Source organism: Phocoena sinus, chromosome 4, assembly GCF_008692025.1.
Source record: "Phocoena sinus isolate mPhoSin1 chromosome 4, mPhoSin1.pri, whole genome shotgun sequence".
Classification (NCBI taxonomy): domain Eukaryota; kingdom Metazoa; phylum Chordata; class Mammalia; order Artiodactyla; family Phocoenidae; genus Phocoena; species Phocoena sinus.
This window is the reverse complement of record NC_045766.1, coordinates 133,798,377-133,818,217: the sequence shown is the minus strand read 5'-3', so window position 1 is coordinate 133,818,217 and position 19,841 is coordinate 133,798,377. Positions and strand designations below refer to the sequence as shown.

Here is a 19,841-nt window from a genome sequence, read left to right as displayed (position 1 = left end):
ACTGTTGTGGCCTCTGCTGTTGCTGAGCGCAGGCTCCGGACGCACAGGCTCAGCAGCCATGGCTCACGGGCCCAGCCGCTCTGCGGCATGTGGGATCTTTCCAGACCGGGGCACGAACCCCTAGTCCCCTGCATCAGCAGGCGGACTCTCAACCACTGCACCACCAGGGAAGCCCCATCTTTTTAATGGTTGAAAAAAATCAAATGAATAAAATATTTTGTGGCATGTGGGAATTATATGAAATCCAAATAAAGTTTTATTGGGACACAGACATACTCCTTTGTGTACAAATTGCTATAGCTGCTTTTTTTTTTTTCTTTCTTTTTTGCGGTACGCAGGCCTCTCACTGTCGCGACCTCTCCCATTGCGGAGCACAGGCTCCGGACGCGCAGGCTCAGCAGCCATGGCTCACGGGCCCAGCAGCTCCGCGGCATGTGGGATCCTCCCAGACCGGGGCACGAACCCGTGTCCCCTGCATCGGCAGGCGGACTCTCAACCACTGCGCCACCAGGGAAGCCCTCTACAGCTGCTTTTGTGCTACAAAGACAGAATTGAGTAGTTGTGACAGAGCCCTAAAACTGTAAAATATTTACTATCTGGCTCTTTATAGAAAAAAACGAGCCTATCCTAAAGTCAGAAACAATGGAGCAGCCTTTAAAAACCCATGAAATTAAATCAATTTTAAAAAATGTTACTTATGGTTCAGTCACCATGGAAAACAGCATAGAAGTCCCTCAGAAAGTTAAAAAGTGAACTACCATATGATCCAGCAATTCCACTTCTGGGTATGTATCCAAAGAAAATGAAATAACTGTCTTGAAGCGGTATCTGCATCCCCCTGCCCTCTGTTTATTGTGGCATTAGTTCCAACAGCCAATGGAGACAACCTAAGTGTCCACTGACAGCTAAATGGATAAAGAAGATGTGGAGATATATATAGGTATAGATATAGATGGATATACATACAGATATAGTTGCCAGAGATGGGGGGTGGGGAAACGGGTGAAGGGGGTCAAAAGGTACAAAGGTCTAGTTATTGATATAAGATAAATAAATTCTGGGACTGTAATGAACAGCATGGTGACTGTAGTTAACAATATTGTATTGTGCAGTTGACCCTGGAGCAACATGGCTTTGAACTGTACTGGTCTATTTATATGAAGACTTTTATCAATAAATATGTACAGTACTACACGATCCGTGGTTGACCGAATCCACACATGTGGATACGGAGGCATGACTATCAAGTTATACGTGGATTTTTGACTTGGAGGGGTGGCCGGTGTGTATTTGAAAGTTGCTAGGAGAGTAGCTCTTAAAAGTTCTCATCACACACACACACAAAAAAATGTAACCATGTGAGATAATGCATGTGAACTAAAAGTATTGTGGTTATTTGATACATAGCAAATCATTGTTGTACACCTGAAACTAAAACACTGTTTTGTGTCAATTATATCTTAATAAAGCTGGAGGAAAAACAATTTCTAAATGTCACTCATTGCTGCAAAAGCTCTAGCAGCTGTATATTTGGAGAGAGGTTTCAACTGCAGCCATGATCCTCTAGGAACAAAACAAAACCAAAAAAAAGAAAAGAAAAGAAAAAGAAGACACCTTCAGTCTTTATACACATAAGGGGTCCTCGGTCATCTGTACATATAAAATGAATGAAGAAATGCATTGCCTCTAAGCGGAAGCTCCCACTGCTTAATTCCTGAGCCCTGCCATTTGGAAGAAGATGGCCACCCCAGCCCCTGTGGAATGGTGTGCTCAGGACCATTAGGCATCGTACATACCCGGCCTATCACAAGCAAGCCCATCTGATCCTCTCACGGTTTCATCCTTCCTAAGGTGAGTTCAAAAAAGACCTTATTTCCTCCTGACATCTCCTGAAAGCGGATTCTAATTCAAACTGAATCTTTAAGGTAGAGGTTGTTTATGTTCGGCAAAATGTCCCAGACAAATTACCAGGAAAAGAAATAGCAGCAACATCTTTTATCAGATATTCTGACTAAAAGACAAAGGAAATAATCCAAAATGAGGGTGGAGTGGGTTGAATAGCATCCTCCCAAAATTCATGTGCATCCAGAACCTCAGGATATAGTTAACGATCTCAAGATATCGTATTGGCTTTAGGATGGTCCCTAAAGCCAGTGACTGTGTCTTTATAGGAAGAGGAGAGGACACAGAGATGTCTTGTCAAGATGCAGGCAGAGATTGGAGTGATGCAGCCACAAGCCAAGGGATGTCAGGGGCGCCCAGGAGCTGAAAGAGGAGAGGAAGGATTCCCCCAGAGCCTTCAGAGGATGTGGCACTGCCAACAACTGATCTCAGAATTTTGGCCTCCAGAGCTGTAGGGCAATACATTTCTGTGGCTTTTAGTCCTTTTTTTTGGCAGCCTCACAGAACTCATAGAGAGGTGGCTTGGATTTCCATACAGAGTGGGGAATATGGTGGTGGGTTAGGTACGTTATCCACACAGGATAGAAAAGGCCTCTTGGACCATCTAGACCTCCCATCTAATGCCTTCGTCCCCTCCCTCTCGGTCCAGTCAAGAAACCATGTCGTCGAGACTTACATACTTCCAGGAACAGGAAAATCACTCCACAGCCCTCATGTGATGATTAATTCAATGTGTCCTGTTGCTCGGACAATGGGATGCTCAGATATCTGGTTACACACTATTTCTGAGTGTGCCTGTGAGGGTGTTCCCAGAAGAGATTAGCTTTGGAGTTGACGGACCGAGTAAAGCTGATTGCCCTCGCATTGTGGGTGGGCGTCATCCAACCCTTTGAGGACCCAAGTAGAACAAAAAGGCTGAGGAAGGTTGAATTCTCTCTCTCTGCCTGCCCTGGGACTGGAACTTACACCATCAGCCTTCCTGGTTCTCAGACCTTAGCATGTGACTGGAATTTACACCACCAGCTCCCCTGGGTCTCCAACTTGCAGATGACAATTGTGGGATTTCTCAGCCTCCATAATTGCATAAGCTAACTGCTTATAATAAATCTCATTATACAGGTAGATATAGATGATATAGAAAGAGCCTATTGTTTCTGTTTCTCTGGAGAACCCTAACTATTACACTTCTTTTTTTTCTTTGAGTACATATATTTTTTAAAATTTTATTGGAGCGTAGTTGATTTACAATGTTGTGTTAGTTTCAGGTGTACAACAAAGTGAATCAGTTATATGTATACATATATCCACTCTTCTGAAGCACTGATTCCATCTTTGGACAATTCTTTTTTGTAACAAACCCAAAATCTCTCTTTAGAGCTTACACCTACTGACAGCATATGCTCCTTGTGAGGTCGTCCTTATCCAATCTACCTTCCCCATGACAGCCTTTCAACTACTAGGAGGTACTGTAGTGTGTCCTTGTGTCTTTTCTTCCCTCAGTTTTCCATCCCGCTCCTTTCAGCTGAGTTACTGAGTTACAGGGAGTTACTGAAGTCTAACTCCTGGACCCTTAATCTCCAGGCACTTAAAGTCAAGGAGGCCTATTCACAGTGGCGGTTTTTGATGTTTTCCATATCAGCTAGGTTGTCATTGTTTGTTTGTTTGTGTGTGTGTGTGTGTGGTGAAATATACACAACGTAAAATTTACCATTTTAACCAAAAAAATGTCTCTCTTGTAACACAGCTTCTGCTCCCCCTGAGCACACCAGCTCTTCTCCTTTGCACGTGTTCCATGTCTTTTGCATCCCCTGTCACGTGGGTGCCTCAGAGTTGGATGTCAGACCGCAGTCCCTGTCTGGCTACACAGATGAGAGTAGGGCCATTGCTGCCCTTTTTCTGGATATTGTTTGTTGACTTCCATTGTTTCCTTTGAATCACACGATATTTAACTTAAGAAATCACAACAGCCTGCTCTGTATAGGAAAAGTATGATGGTAAGCTTCCAGATAGTTCCAAGAAATGGATTGCTGTATGTGTGAATCTGTCATTTAGGGAGAAGGAGCCTGGAATGGAAGTCCCTTGGGTAGGTAGGGAGAACAAAAGACCGGGGATGCAGTGCCCCATGGCAACTTGGGGGGCAAGTCTTATTTCATCTGCTTAAAGAGGCAGGAAATGCCCCTGATTCCATAAGCAGGGCAAAAAGCCAACCCATAAAATCCACAATGACAATTTTTTTTTTTTTTTGCGGTACGCGGGCCTCTCACTCTTGTGGCCTCTCCCGTTGCGGAGCACAGGCTCCGGACGCGCAGGCTCAGCGGCCATGGCTCACGGGCCCAGCCGCTCTGCAGCATGTGGGATCTTCCCGGACCAGGGCACGAACCCATGTTCCCTGCATCGGCAGGCGGACTCTCAACTACTACGCCACCAGGGAAGCCCCATAATAACAATTTTTGAAACAAACAAACATTATTCCATTCACTTTAAAGAATTTTAAAGAACATTTTTTTCTTATTAGTAATAGTCATAATTGCCATCAATTACTGGGCAATTACTATGTGTCAGGTGCAGTACAAAGTGCTTCACATCCATTATCCCATGAACTCTTACAGCTCTACGAGGTGCATATGATTAGCCCCATTTTATAGCTGAGAAAACTGAGGCTTAGAGAAGTTAAGTGACTCATCCAACGCCACATGCGAATAGAGTGGGGCATGATTTGAACCAGGTTTATCTGAAGGTGAGGCTCATGTTTCTGGCCACCAGGCTGCAGCTGTATAAAACAGTCAACTCAAAATGAAGACTGGGGAGGCCAAAGTCGTCACGTCTTCAAACACACAACTCTACATAAGCCTCCAGCACTGCTGCTTCTACAGCCCTCCAAACCAAGGTCCCACCCACTCATTTCTGCCACTCCTTTTCACCCCAGTGTTCAGCCTTCTTACTCTGACTCAAGAAAGACAAACCAACCAGTGAAAGCCTGGCCTCCAAGTTGTCCTCTTTGAACCAAACTCTTTCCTATTTATAAAATGCACTGTTCGTAATCCTACATCCTAATTTGTACTTTCTGTATCACGTTCTTTTCCTATTGGTAAAATTCCAACTGCCTTATCACCACTATCCTTTTTGTCCTTAGGGAAATTCCCTGTAGATATCATCAGCTCCATGCACAGGTGAGAACCAACTTTCTTCTAGAAACTTCGTAGTACCCATGACAATACCCCCATCCCTCAGTAGCTTAGGGGAGCAAGAAAGGTAGGGGCTTCATCTAAATCCCAGATACTTTTAACTGTGGCCAATGCATCATGAATAACCACAATAAAGCTCTTAAAACATTCTTGTTTCTTTTAATTCCAAAAGCATGCATATACCCTGCCTTTTACTAATCATGTACTTTATTTTTATTCGAGTATAGTTGATTTACAATGTTGTGTTAGTTTCAGGTGTACAGCAAAGTGAATCAGTTATACATATACATATATCCACTCTTTTTTAGAATCTTTTCTCATATAGGCCATTACAGAGTATTGAGTAGAGTTCCCTATGCTATACAGTAGGTCCTTATTAGTTATCTATTTTATATATAGTAGTGTAATGGTGTACTTTAAAAGTTATTTTTTGCTACTTCCCTGTTCAAATGCATGACATCCTCTCTAAAAAACTAGGTCACCTATTATTTACATTCTTTGGAATGTCCTCAAATGGATTTTTTTTTTGATGGGGAAGAACAATAATATTTTTTTCTTTTATTTCATTCAAGTACAGCTCAGTGCTTTGTGACCGCCTGGAGGGGTGGGATAGGGAGCGTGGGAGGGAGGGAGACGCAAGAGGGAAGAGATATGGGAACATATGTATATGTATAACTGAGTCACTTTGTTATAAAGCAGAAACTAACACATCATTGTAAAGCAAGTATACTCCAATAAAGATGTAAAAAAAAAAGTGTAGTTGATATACAATATTGCATTAGGGAAGAAGAATAATATTGATGTTAAGCCTTCCTCCTTGCAAAGTATATATTAAAGTACACATTTATCAAGATTTCTGCTCTTCTCATAACATAAGAACATGTCCCTGGCAGATATCTGACATTTTAATCCCCTAATTTTTCACAGGTTCTTAAAGCAGATGCAAAACAAATATTCACCCTTGGTTGCAAATAGGTCATTAGGCTACAGTCAATGGGGTATTAGATTAAGGCTGAATTGTCTCTTTCAGAAACTCCTTGTGTGTCCTTCAGAAAATCACACAACCTCTCTGGTGTTTTGTTCTGTTCTGTTTTGTTTTATTTGAGGCAGTCTGGATTAAATCATCTCTGAGGTCAATTTTGGCCTTAAGACTCTACTTCTATGATCATGGTCCTTTCCCTGTTATTCTGTGATACTGTGGATATGGTGGATATTTGTAATTGGGACAGGTGTCCAGACAACGTCCATGGGTGGAATGTAAACACATTCATAAGGAGACATAGAAGCGGTGACACTGGATTCTGTTGTGACCCAGGTCAGCAAATGGGTATTTGGCCCCCTCCCCTGCAATATTTGTTTTCATGGTAAAAATCTAGCTCCGAGAAACGATGCTGAATCCACAGAGCTTGTCGCTGGGACTCATCAGGGGGACAAAGACGGAGTTTCCCAGCGCTCATTAATCCACATGTAAAAGATTAAGCAGCACAGACACTGTGACCACTGGGAAAATTACAGAGATAAAGATCATTACATGCATCTGGTCTTCCAGGGGGAAGACATGGAGATAAAGCCTTAAGTCTTTAATAAGGCTAGAAATTAAAATTGGGATTAATGACAACAAGAAGCATTTATACGAAGCTGTACCTGACACTCCTGCCTAAGTTTTGCTGGCCTGATTTCCGGAACATTTTCTATGTTGTTAATATTTATCACCAGCTTCTTTTCTGGTTGAAAACAACCGTCACTGCCCACTGGTTTCAGGTCCACAGCCTTCTCCTTAGACATACTTGTCCTGCTTCAGACTATACTTCTTAAAAAGCAATAATTCAACACTGGTCCCATGAGGTTTCTGTAGAGACGAGGGAGTATGAATCTCTGAATGTCAATGGAGCTTTGAGGTCTGGCCTTGTCCTGTGATACACCGAGAAAACAGCTCCCGTGACAGGTGACCGAGGGGCATGCACCCTGGGCTCAGAATGGGGAGGGGAGAATGGGTTCCCTCCTTATTAAATAGCTCAGATACTCCTACAAGTGGAGATGCAGAAGCCTCTGTTAAAATGTAACTGTGCCACTCAGCTGACCAACTTTTATGGGTTGAATTGTGTGCCTCCAAAAAGATATGGTGACATCTTAACCCCCAGGACTTAGGATGTGACCTTACTTGGAAACAGCATCTTTATAAAGGTAATCAAGTTAAAATGGAGTCATTAGGGCAAGCCCTCATCCAATATGACCAACGTCCTTATAAAAAGGGGGAATTTAGACACACATACACACACACACAAACACACAGAGACACACACAGAGGAAAGAGACACAGGGAGAATGTGTGTGAAGGTGGAGGATTGGAGTGATGAGTCTACAAGTCTAAGAACACCAAAGACTGATGGCAAACCATGAGAATCTGGGAGGGCAGACTGGAGAAAATCCTTCTCTCATAGTCTCCAGAAGGAACCAACCCCGCAGACACCTTGATCTCAGACTTCCAGCCTCCAGAAATATGAGAGAATAAATTTGTTGTTTAAGTCACCCCATTTGTGATACTTTGTTATGTCAGCCCCAGGAAACGAATACACCAACACTTCAACTGAGTAGAAAGTATGAGTGCCTTAGGTGCTATCACCTGGCAAAGAACAGCATTTTAAAGGAATAGAAAATGTGTCAAAGTGGGAAAGCTTGGAAGATCCAGAGGAGAGGGTGGTGCAAGCAAAGGGCATATCAGAGACCGCATTGCCATGACGGCTATGGAAACCCGAGGGCTAACCTAAGAGCACCAGAAACCTTAGCGAGTTGAGGATAGATTCTAAACTGAAGGTCAGGAAGGTGTTGAAGATAAGCTCTCCCTACATCACAGTTTGCTGGGGCTAACTGTGGTTTTATCCATATTTGAATTTGCAGTTAATTATGGGGTTTCAAAATTGATTACACCTAGTAGCACAATCTACCAGATTATCTTAGCTCCTTTCACCCACGACCACTAACCGTGAACAAGAGCCATGCCCACATTTCGTTACCTCTATGGCTTGTTCACAGGGCTGAGCTTATCAGGGCTGCCAGGCCTGGTCATGTAGATGGATCCAACCTTAGCCACCAGGATGCTGGGGACATCTTTGTGACAGAGTGCTGGTGCGTAAAACATATGAAGAGTCTGGTTGTGGACACTGGTCCGACTCCAGGACAAACCTAAGCAAGCCTGCAGAAAAAGATGAAGCTTAAATCCAACCCCTTCTTTTTCTTAGCCCATTTCCACGTTGACTTCTTGTGCTGTTGCCCACAATCCACCCAGACCTGCTCTGCTCCTTGCCAAGTTCAGCTCCTTCCAGAATGTAGCCCTAACCTGTCATGGCATGGCAGATCTCAATAACTAGAACATTCCAGAGAGCAGAAGGTAGGTGCAAATAGTACACTGTACTGATTAGAATTAAGTTCAGCTGTAAGTAACAGGAAAAAAAACCTGTGAAATAATAGAAAACTAAGCAAGGTAGAGTGTTTCTGCTTAGTTTGAAGGAGTTTAGAGGAGGACATTTGAGAGCAGAAAGATGCTTCACAGTGTCAGGAACCCTTTTTTCCTTCTTGCTCCACTTCAGATGGCCTCAAAGTCATCCTATTGTTCTAAGATGGCTGCCAGAGCTCCAGCCAACACAATCGCATTCCAGCCATGAGGAAGGACACAAGGGAAGGAGAAGAGCATGCTTTTTTCCTTCAAGGACAGTTCCCAGAAGTTGCTACATTAGCCTAAGTCTCGTTAGCCAGAACTTAGTCACATGGTCACACCAAACTACAAAACAGGCTGGGAAATATAGTCCTCAGTGTTGGCAGCCATGTGACCTAAAAATCAGTGATCCCAGTAAGATAGGACAGGGCTGTTCAACCTTGGCACAACTGCTGGGCCTGATGAGTCTTAGGTGCAGAAGCTACCCTGTGCACTGTAGAGCATTTAGCAGCATCCCTGGCCTCTACCTTCTAGATGCCAGTAGCAGCCCCCTATGTGTGATGAACAAAAATGTCTCCAGCCGTCGCCTAATGTCCCCTAGGGGCCAAAATCACCCCCAGTTAAGAATCACTGCTCCAGAAAAAGAGAAGACGTATTAGCCATTTCTGCCACCTCCACTTTACCTTGTATCCTGCCCCACTCTCATGCCTCGTCTGTCACTGAAGGCCACCTTTTCACTTTATGTTATTCCTTGATTCTGGTACACTAACCCACCACTTTCAACTCATACTCTGCTTCCTGACAATATTGGGTACAACACCCCTGAATCAACCCTGACCTAAGATCTCCCAGTTTGGGGAGTAGTCCCTTACCCATGCATAGCAGGACATGGACTCGGAATTACAGTCAGAGAAAAGCAACACACAGAAACAAGCTTGTTTGAATTCATTATGGAATATTGAACATCCTGAAGAAGACGCAGCCTTTAAAAAGGTCAGTGGTGTACATATGTATATATCATAGGTAGCAGGGATTATATATATATATATTTTTTTTTTTTTTCGGTATGTGGGCCTCTCACTGTTGTGGTCTCTCCCATTGAGGAGCACAGGCTCCGGACGCGCAGGCTCAGCGGCCATGGCTCACGGGCCCAGCCGCTCCGCGGCATGTGGGATCTTCCTGGACCGGGGCACGAACCCGTGTTCCCTGCATCGGCAGGCGGACTCTCAACCACTGCGCCACCAGGGAAGCCCAAGGATCATATTTTTTAAAATATTAAGACACGATTTGTTCCTACTTACTGGGTGACTATCAGCTTATTGAAGCTGAGAGATTGACCGCTTTGCGAAGAGAATGGATACTGCTCAGGAGAGAATTCATCAATTTGTTGGATGCTTCAAACTAAATTTTTCAAGGTCCTTGGTGAGTAGTTGGGGGAAAAGGAAGGCAGTAGACTTGAAAGCCAAGTTTTCAAAAGAGAAAGAAAAAGGATTTCTTAGAATTTCCAAAGTTGCAATTTATATATCAAGAACTAAAGCTTTGAGGACTTCCCTGGCCGTCCAGTGGTTAAGACTCTGCACTTCCAATGCAGGGGGCATGGGTTCGATCCCTGGTCAGGGAACTAAGATCCCACATGCCGCTTGGCACAGCCAAAGAAAATAAAAAATAAAGCTGCAGAAAAAAAGAAAACAGCCAAGTTAAAAAAAAAAAAAAAAAAGAACTAAAGCTTTCAGGAAAGGCCACAGAGTAGGTCACAGTGTGTAGGCTATGACATGAGGGGAGCTCGCCGCCCATAGGAAGAAGACAGGCCCTTCCAGGGCCCTGGGGAGAAACCTGGAAAGAATTCCACAGGGATGAGAGAAGGAGCCTCAAGAAGCCCTTGGCACCCATATCCTGCTGAGTCCTGGGCAGCCAAGGGACAGGCAATGGCAGGAGCACCTGGACAGACCCAGTGGAACCTGGGTACCTTGGGAGAAAGGAGAGTCTGGGGCCAACATGATTGCCGGGCAGGAGATTAGCAGGGTCTGAGGAAGGAGGTGCAAAAGTGAGGACCTGAGCTAATCCTTCATACCCACCCCTGAGCGTGGCATGTGAGGAAGACATTCAGAAGCTGCACATACCCCTTTGGGCTTGTGGAAGTGCCAAGAGTATCTATGGGAAAAAAGAGAGTTGAGACCAGGACAGGGAGGCTTTGGATTGTAGGAATCTTTGAAGCGGGGACTTTCCCACGGACCACAGGCTTTAGCAGCAAGACCAGCCAGCAGGCACACAAGATGGTAATAGACACAGCTCTGTAGACTCAGCCGAAATGCCCATGAGCAGGAGGGATGATCTGGGACTTAGAGAAGGCCAAAGAGCAGATGCCACCAGTCTTTTGCCGTGAGACAGGAAGCCATCTCTGACCATCAGTTACCCCTTTGGGAAAGGAGGAGGAAAAGGGAAGTAGGGAGAAATCCTGACAAAACTGACTAGTTAACTGAAAGACACTGAGTAGTCAAAAGAAGCTATTTAAACCTGAAATTATCAAAAGATAATTTAAGTTATTGTATTAGCTCGAGCTGCCATAACAAATAACCAGAGACTGGGTGGCTTACACAACAGAAATTTATTGTCTCACTGTTCTGGAGGCTGGGAAATCCAAGACCAAAGTGCTGGAAAGGTTAAGTTTCATTCTGAGGCCTCTTCTCTTCGCATATAGATGGCGCCATCTTGCTATGTGCTCACATGACCTCCTTGTGCGTTTGAGGGGACAGAGAAGCTGTCTGGTGTCTCTTCCTATAAGGACATCAGTCCAATCAGATCAAGGCGCGATCCTTATGACTTCACTTAACCTTGATACTTTCTTAGTCCAAATATAGTCACCCTGGAGGTCAAGGCTTTGACATATGAACTGGGCTGGGCGAGGGGTGGGCAGGGGTGATGGAGAGAGGGTGGAGAGGGACACAAAAAGTCAGTCCATAACAGGTAGCAAATTTAAGTGCTTTTTTCTACGCAGTTGGATTAGGGGCTCAAGATCAAGTTTATTTCCATTATAGAGAGGTGAACTAAGTTTCTCTGTTCACGTCTACGTGTGTGACCTGCAAAAACATGTAAATATCTGAGTGTATACAGTTCAAATATAAACCACTTGAGGATTTGTACAAAATGTTGGCATTGGGTATCATTTGGAAATGGCGTTTTGGGTGATTCGTATTTTATTCTTTTCACATACTTATATTTCCATATTTAACCTGCATTTCTTCTATAATAAGAAAAAGCACACGTAACACTAAAAAATGGTCACTATCATCCAACCATCAGGATTTTGTACAAAAATGATAAGCATGATGATATATAATCCTGGAAAGATCTGGGGAAATGAGTACTTTCCTTCCTTGCTGGTAGAAACATGAATTATTCCAGTCTTTCTGAACGGCCATGTGGTAATATGTATGAAAAGCCTTAAAATGTGTATCTGCTCTGACTTAGCAATTCCACTTCTAGAAATTTGTTCTTTACAGATTTATTTTAGGGAACCTAAGAACATGCATAGAGACTTATATAAGGATTTTGTGGCAGATTTATTAGCAAAACCCTAATAAAATAATTGGACCCAAGTGTCCAATTATAGGTAACTGAAGGAAAGAATTAGGATGTTCTATACTATGGAATACTATGCATCCTTTAAAACTCACGTTGTAGAAGCATATTTGTGTTTATGGCATATTGCTAACTGAAAAACTAAGCTACAAAACTGCAGGTTTAGTATTACTTCATTAGCCACAATATTAATGCAAAACAAAATATCCCAGAACTCAGTGGCTTACCACAGGCAGTTACTCTCATGCTCACAGTGGGCAGGTTGTCTGAGGTTAGGCTGATCGGGGCTGGGCTCTGCTGGGTGGCTCTTCTTCAGGCTGGGGCAGCGGAATGGGCTCCCAGCTGCAGGTGGGGTCAGGCCTATTTTCGTTGTCTCTCATCTCTCCTGGACAGCAGCTCCCAGGCGCACATTCTCAGAGTGGAACAAGCCCCGCCCATAACCAAATTTAAAGCCTCTGCTCATTTACATCCACCAGCATTCCACGACCGCAGCAAGTCCACAGCCAAGCCTTGTACCAATGAGTTGGGAAACTACAATACTTGGTGCTGCCACAAGTGAGAGGAATGGCCAGGTGGCATGGCAAAGGGCACGGGTATGTGGAGGGGGGAAGAATTGAAAATAAGATTGCCATCTTCCACCTTTGACACTTTAAAAAAAATAATTAACATGCAATATCTACCTCTCTATTTATGAAAGAATCTTTTTCAATAAGAGATGGGTTTTGCATTGAGTGACGGAAATCTTGACTATGACTTAAAAAGTAAAATGTTATTTTTTCTCATGGAACAAGAAGACCAGAGGCAGGCAGACCAACAATGTCATCAAAGAGGGAGGGAGGCTCTTCTGTCACCCTGACCAACCATCCTCATCACGTGGCCTTCATCCTTAGGTCACAAGATGCCTGAGGCCCTGCAGGTATGTGTGTGCCTGCTCCCCAAACCTTGACTTTTTCAGAAGTATGGATTTTGTTTACATGGATTAATATGGACTTGGTCTCTACCTGGGTGGGTACAGAGAGCTACTGAGGATTGCAGTTTTCCTTTTCTCCTCTTTTGCAAAGAAATACCAGGCTTCCGGGATTAATAATAAGAACTGTTGATTTACACGTTGCCTGGAGTCACCCAACATTTTACCCAAATCTGATGTCAATTTCTCTGAAGAGGTTACCCAACCCACTTACTTCCCCCCTGTAGCCACATAAGCAACTGTAATTTAATACTCGTGGTTATCACAGGGCTCAGCCTTAAGCAGTCCTTCCTTAGAAACAAAACAAAACAAAAGGATACCTCCAATATGTTTGCAATTTTATTCCTTGCTGGGAAGGGCCCGGTAAAATGCCTCTCGTGGCATAGCTAGAACAGAAGAGATACCCATCAAAGGTGGGGAGGCCAAGGGGGCCAAGGCCAGACACAATTAACTTCAGCCACTGGGGCTTTCAAGTTAAGGAAGCTGATTGTAGCAAATGTCTCCTTGCAGAACTGCCAACTTATTTAGAGATCCACTAGGGACCCGGAGCGTGGGGAGGCCGTCCCGAAGGCTGGAAACTCTTGCCTTGGCTTGAATTTAGAAATAAGTTCAATGAGTCCCTACCCCAATGAGAATCATTAGTCCCTAGTTTACTTTTTAAAAGAAAGTTTAAGCCATCCAGGAACCAAAAGTCATAGGACAGAGGCTTCACGGTTTATTTTTAACGCTTATAACCTAAGGGCAGGAAAGGGCTGTTTTCATTTTCTAGGACTTGACTAATGTAAGAGGCAATCCTCCTAGAATACACTTCTCTCTCTTTCTTTATTGTCCTCTCTCTCTTTCTTCTATACTGACAGTACTCCTTGATAATGTCAAATGCCCACATCTTAAGTCTACTGCTCTTTGAATTTTGACAAATGGGAACACATATAACTACCCGCAATACAAGATAGAGGACCTTTCCATCATTCCAGAAAATTCCTCTGTGCCTCTTTCCAGTCACCCAGCACTGTTCTAATTTCTATCACCATAAGTTAGTTTTGCCTGTTCTTGAACTTCATATTAATAGAATCATAAAGTATGTATTCTTTTGTGTTTGGTGCTCAATATAATGTTTTTATTTTTAACAGCTTTATTGGGATATAAATAGAATCATAAAGTATGCATTCTTTTGTGTTTGGTGCTCAATATAATGTTTTTACTTTTAACATCTTTATTGGGGTATAATTGCTTTACAATGGTGTGTTAGTTTCTGCTGTATAACAAAGTGAATCAGTTATACATCTACACATGCTCCCATATCTCCTCCCTCCCGCGTCTCCCTGCTCCCACCCTCCCCATCCCACCCCTCCAGGCGGTCACAAAGCACCGAGCTGATCTCCCTGTGCTATGCGGCTGCTTCCCACTAGCTATCTACCTTACGTTTCGTAGTGTATATATGTCCATGCCTCTCTCTCGCTTTGTCACAGCTCACCCTTCCCCCTCCCCATATCCTCAAGTCCATTCTCTAGTAGGTCTGTGTCTTTATTCCTGTCTTACCCCTATGTTCTTCATGACATTTTTTTTTCTTAAATTCCATATATATGTGTTAGCATACGGTATTTGTTTTTCTCTTTCTGACTTACTTCACTCTGTATGACAGACCCTAGGTCCATCCACCTCACTACAGATAACTCAATTTCGTTTCTTTTTATGGCTGAGTAATATTCCATCGTATATATGTGCCACATCTTCTTTATCCATTCATCAGAAGCTGGGCACTTAGGTTGTTTCCATCTCCAGGCTATTGTAAATAGAGCTGCAATGTACATTGTGGTACATGACTCTTTTTCAATTATGGTTTTTTCAGGGTATATGCCCAGGAGTGGGATTGTTAGGTCATATGGTAGTTCTATTTGTAGTTTTTTAAGGAACCTCCATACTGTTCTCCATAGTGGCTGTACCAATTCACATTCCCGCAGTGCAAGAGTGTTCCCTTTTCTCCAAACCCTCTCCAGCATTTTCAATATAATGTTTTTGATTCATCCATGATGTTGCCTTCATCAAGAGTTTGTTTCTTTTGATTGATGAGTAGTATCCCATTGTAAAAATATACCATAATTTGTTTATCTATTCTCTTGCTGATGTTCCCAGTTATTATGAATAAAGCTATCATGAACGTTTTGGACACATCTTTTTGAGGAATATGTTTTCATTTCACTTGGGTATGTACCTAGAAGTGGATTTTCTGCTTATAAGTTAGATAACATGTTGGACTAAAATTTTACTATTTTATGTTTTCACCAACAATGTATGGTTGCCAACACTTGGTATTATCAGTCTTGTAATTTTAGACATTCTGATGAGTGTGTTGCAGTATTCCATTGTGGTTTTAATTTGCATTCCCCTATTGCCTTATAATGTTGGATACCTTTTCATGTATTGATATTTCTTGGCTATTCAGGTATCTTCCTTTGAAAGTGCTTGTTAAAGATTTTTGTCCATTTTTTATTAATTGGGTTTTTTATTATTGATTTGTAGGAATTCTTTATATATTCTAGATGAAGTCTTTTTCAAATATACACTTATTGAATATTTCATCCCAATCTGTAGCTTGACTTTTCACTTTCTTGATGATGTTTCTTTTGATAAGAAGTATTTAATTTTGATAAAGTCCAATGTATGAATGTTTGCTTTTATTGGTAGTGTCTTTTATGACTTTCTAAGATATCTTTCCCTGTCCCAAATAGTGAAGATATGTTTTCCACTTCAAATTAATTTATATGTATAGTGTGAGGTAGGAGTCAAGGTTAATTTTTTTCCTGTGCCAATATCTAGTTTTTCCACCATTTTTCCCTGATATTTACTGACATGTGACTTAGTTGCCTTTCTACATTGAATTGCTTTGACATTTTTGACAAAAAGCAATTGACCATGCATCTATATGTTGCCCAATAACCATGGTAGATCTATTTCTGGACTCTTTATCCTGTTCTATTGATCTATTTTTTTACCTTATACCAATAGTACACTATCTTGATTACTATAGTTTTTTAGTAAGTCTTGAAATCAGCTAGCATAACTCCTCCACCTTTGTTCTTCTTTTTCATGACTGTTCTGTCTATTTACGATCCTTCGCATAACTATTTTAGAATCAGCTTATTCATTTCTACAAAAATCTCTGCTGGGATTTAGGTTGGGGTTGCATTAACTGGATAGATAAAATTGAGGAAAGCTGGCATCTTAACATACTAAATCTTCCAGTTCATGAACATGATATATCTCTGCATTTATTTAAGACTTCTCTAATTTGTCTCAGCAATATTTTATAAATTTCTGTGTAGAGACCTTGCATATCTTTCATTAAAATTAAGTTTATTCTTAGTATTTGATTCTTAGGTTACTTTCAGTAGTGTATTTTAATTTTATTTTCCCATCATCGGTTGCCTGTATAGAGAAATACAATTTAATCTTTATACATTGGTCTTTTACCCTGCAACTTTACTAAATTCACTAAAAAATTCTAGTAGTCTGTAGATTCCTTTGGATGTTTCATGTACACAGTGACGTCGACTGCAAATAAAGATAGTTTTCCTTCTTTCTTTCTCGTCTTTGTGCCTTTTATTTCTGTCCTTGACTTATTGCACTGGCGAGACCCTCTACTGAATTGTAGAATAGAAGTGATAAAAGTGAATATCCTTGCCTTGACTGTAGAGGGAAAGCATCTAATATTTTACCATTAAGTGTGATGTTAGCTCTAAGTGTTCAATAGATACCCCTTATTAGAGAGGAGGTTTCTTTCCTTGATTTTCTACTTTGCTGAGAGCTTTTTGTTTTTGTTGTTGTTTTCTTTTTTTTTTTAATACAGAATGGGTGTTGAATTTTATCAAATGTTTCCTCAGCATTTATTAGTACAGTCACAAGGTTTTTGTTCTTTATGACATTGATTTTTTAATGTTCAACAAATATTCCACTTTGGATAAACCTCACTTTGTCAAGATATATTCTTCTTTTAACACATGGCTGTATTCTATTTGCTAATATTTTGTTTGTGGTTTTGGTTAATTTCATAAACTACTCTAATCTGAACAATAATCTGTCCTCATTCTGTCAAAATGAAGGTTGCCACAGTCCCGACCCAATAGCTGTACTGTTGCCAAACAAGTGTTTCATGAATCAGTGATTTTTTAAAATTTCTTATTTTTATTCTTCTGTATGAAAAGTTAAAAAGTAGAACTGAATGAAATTTACCATGGCACAAATACAAATGTGTAGATTTTAGAAGCTTTCTGTGAAATCGGAATCATATAAAAGCTATAACAAAAAACAATTCTATTTCTGTGAATATAAGAATACTCTAAAAAATAAAGGTTAAGGAAAAAATAGAAATGTCAAAAACAAACAGAAAAACAATTCTATTTGATATAGAAAAGTAAGAGCAAAACCAAATCCTATAATCACTATAACTGAGTGAATATTAAGGAGCCTGGCTCTCTATTCCTTGCAATGATGCTTGTCTTCATCAATTTATTATCAATACAAAAATCCTGAAATGAACATTTTTAATACTGGGATTACGAATTGTCCTTTTATAACCTGGGAACCAAAATTATCTATGAAATGTGTGACATGAATTTGAGGAAAAGTGGAAAGAAGAATCCCTGTCTCACATCAGTGGCATCTCATCACTCCTAATTCCCATCCTATTTCCAGCCCCACCCAAGTCCTTTGGTCTCTGAGTTAACACAGTGACCTCCTGTGTGCAAAGGTGGACTCAGCTCAGGCCTTTTTTCTGAGCTAAAGTGGGGTCCCATGTCCCATATCCCACGTCAGGGGATCCCAGCTGCACCAGGTCCTAACAACCATCCCCTTAGAGTCTCTTTGCCCAGCATGCCCTTCCCCTAGGTTTGCATCAGGAGGAGAATTAGGTAAAGGTCCCTTCTCACTCAGTCCCAAAGGAACCTGCCTCAGGAAACTAACTTTTCCAAACTGACTGTCTGAGCAGGAGGTGCTGGGATAGGATGCTTTGGTTCTGCAACCAAAACCTCTCCTCTCCTCCGGCTTGGCCTGGAGTGGCACCTGCTCTCAGGTAACCTATGTCCAAAGCCCATGGCCCTATACCCCTCCAGCCAAGCCCTCTGGCATGCTTGCCCACAGGTTCTGTGGGTGGAGAGAGTGGCCTCCGTGGCTGAGCCATCCCCACTGCTGGTTCCAACAGCCTTTCCTGACCATCAGTTCTGAGATATTCCTGATTCCTTCCAATAAACCTCCTCCATCACTCATGCCCCTTTGGTTTTCCTTACCGTCCTTGAGCTGGTTTTGGGCACTTGTAACCAAAATAACCTTGACTGGGTCAGGGGAAGCCAACAGGTGTGGGAAATGGAAGTGTCACAAGAGCCCTGCATGAAACAGGGCACAGCAAAGCAGGAGGACTTACCAAATTAGAATGGGATGGAAAATCAGGATCTCATGGCCAAGGTGACCCAACCAGCAGTGCAGAGGTGGGGGAAACATCTTCAGAGTGGAGAGCTGGAGGAGGGTGTCCTTGAAAACACAGCTTCAATCCATGCAGTGTGGCTGGAGAGTGCTGGTTCCCTGAATAACACCTGAAGGGCAGCATGAAAGATATGTGTTCCAGGTGAATTGGGGCAACAGTAACCAAATAACGAAGTCCTAAGCACAGTCCTTCCAAATGCAGAGTAAAGAGAGGTTTGAGGGTCACTCAACGCTTATTCCAACCCACATGGATACAAATGCCAGCAGGACCCACCAACTGCAGATTTCACATATGATTACTACTATAGCTCCCTCCATTCATTCTCATGCCCGGCAGAGTCCTAGGTGCTGAAAACCTATCAGTCAATCAAACAAGGGTCCCAGTCCTCAGGGAGTTTGAATTCTATCTACTGAGCAGCTACAGTCGGCTAAGCACTTCACATGCACTCGTTCATTCAATCCTCAGAGCAACCCTATGAGGTAGGTACTGTGACAAGCTGCACCGTACACATGACGAAACGAGGCTCAGAGGGATGAGGAGACCAACCCAAGGATGCACAGCTGGTGAATGGCCGAGGTAGGTCTGAGCGGGAAGCCTGGCTCCAGGGTCCGAGTTCTTGACTTCCATCCAGGTAGAAGTGGCAGTCAAGGCTTCTTCCCCTTTCTCCCTCACATGCACATATTATTAAGCTGGAAACCCTTCTAGGCACTGGGATAAAATGAGAAAGGAACCCTCAGTCTGGCAAGAGGTACAGCCGTGCTTGTTCTCGACAAAGAGAGCTCTAAAGAAGGAACCAGGGGCTTCCCTGGTGGCGCAGTGGTTGAGAGTCCGCCTGCCGATGCAGGGGACACGGGTTCGTGCCCCGGTCCGGGAAGATCTCACATGCCGCGGAGCGGCTGGGCCCGTGAGCCATGGCCGCTGAGCCTGCGCGTCCGGAGCCTGTGCTCCGCAACGGGAGAGGCCACAACAGTGAGAGGCCCGCGTACCACAAAAAAAAAAAAGTAGGAACCATTTATGGCCAGAATGTGGGTTCAGGAACAAGCATGCTAGAGAGGAAACCTCAAAGACACAGGCTGGGAGAGGGGAAGGAGCAGGGAGCCTGGGGGGAAGACAAGTGGTCCCGCGTGGCTCTGAAACCAAACCCTGGAGGTGATGGAGATGGGGGCAGAGGCAGGGTGTGATGAAAGGCAGCCGTCAGGAAGTGGGTGGGAGGGAGTGTCAGGATGTCCTGTGCCTGGTATCATGTCTGTGACCTCAGAGGAAGGAAAGGAGAGAGGAAGTGAGGAGGGAGGAAGGGAA

General features: G+C 42.8%; 1 long non-coding RNA gene across 1 annotated transcript; it reads right to left on the bottom strand.

The window, feature by feature from the left end:
• Positions 1-11,099: 11,099 nt before the first annotated feature.
• LOC116753335 lies at positions 11,100-19,392 on the bottom strand. Its single transcript, XR_004349736.1, has 3 exons — positions 19,089-19,392; positions 18,483-18,651; positions 11,100-11,295 (listed from the first exon to the last, which is right to left on the bottom strand). It is a non-coding gene; the product is annotated as an uncharacterized LOC116753335 (long non-coding RNA).
• Positions 19,393-19,841: the final 449 nt, after the last annotated feature.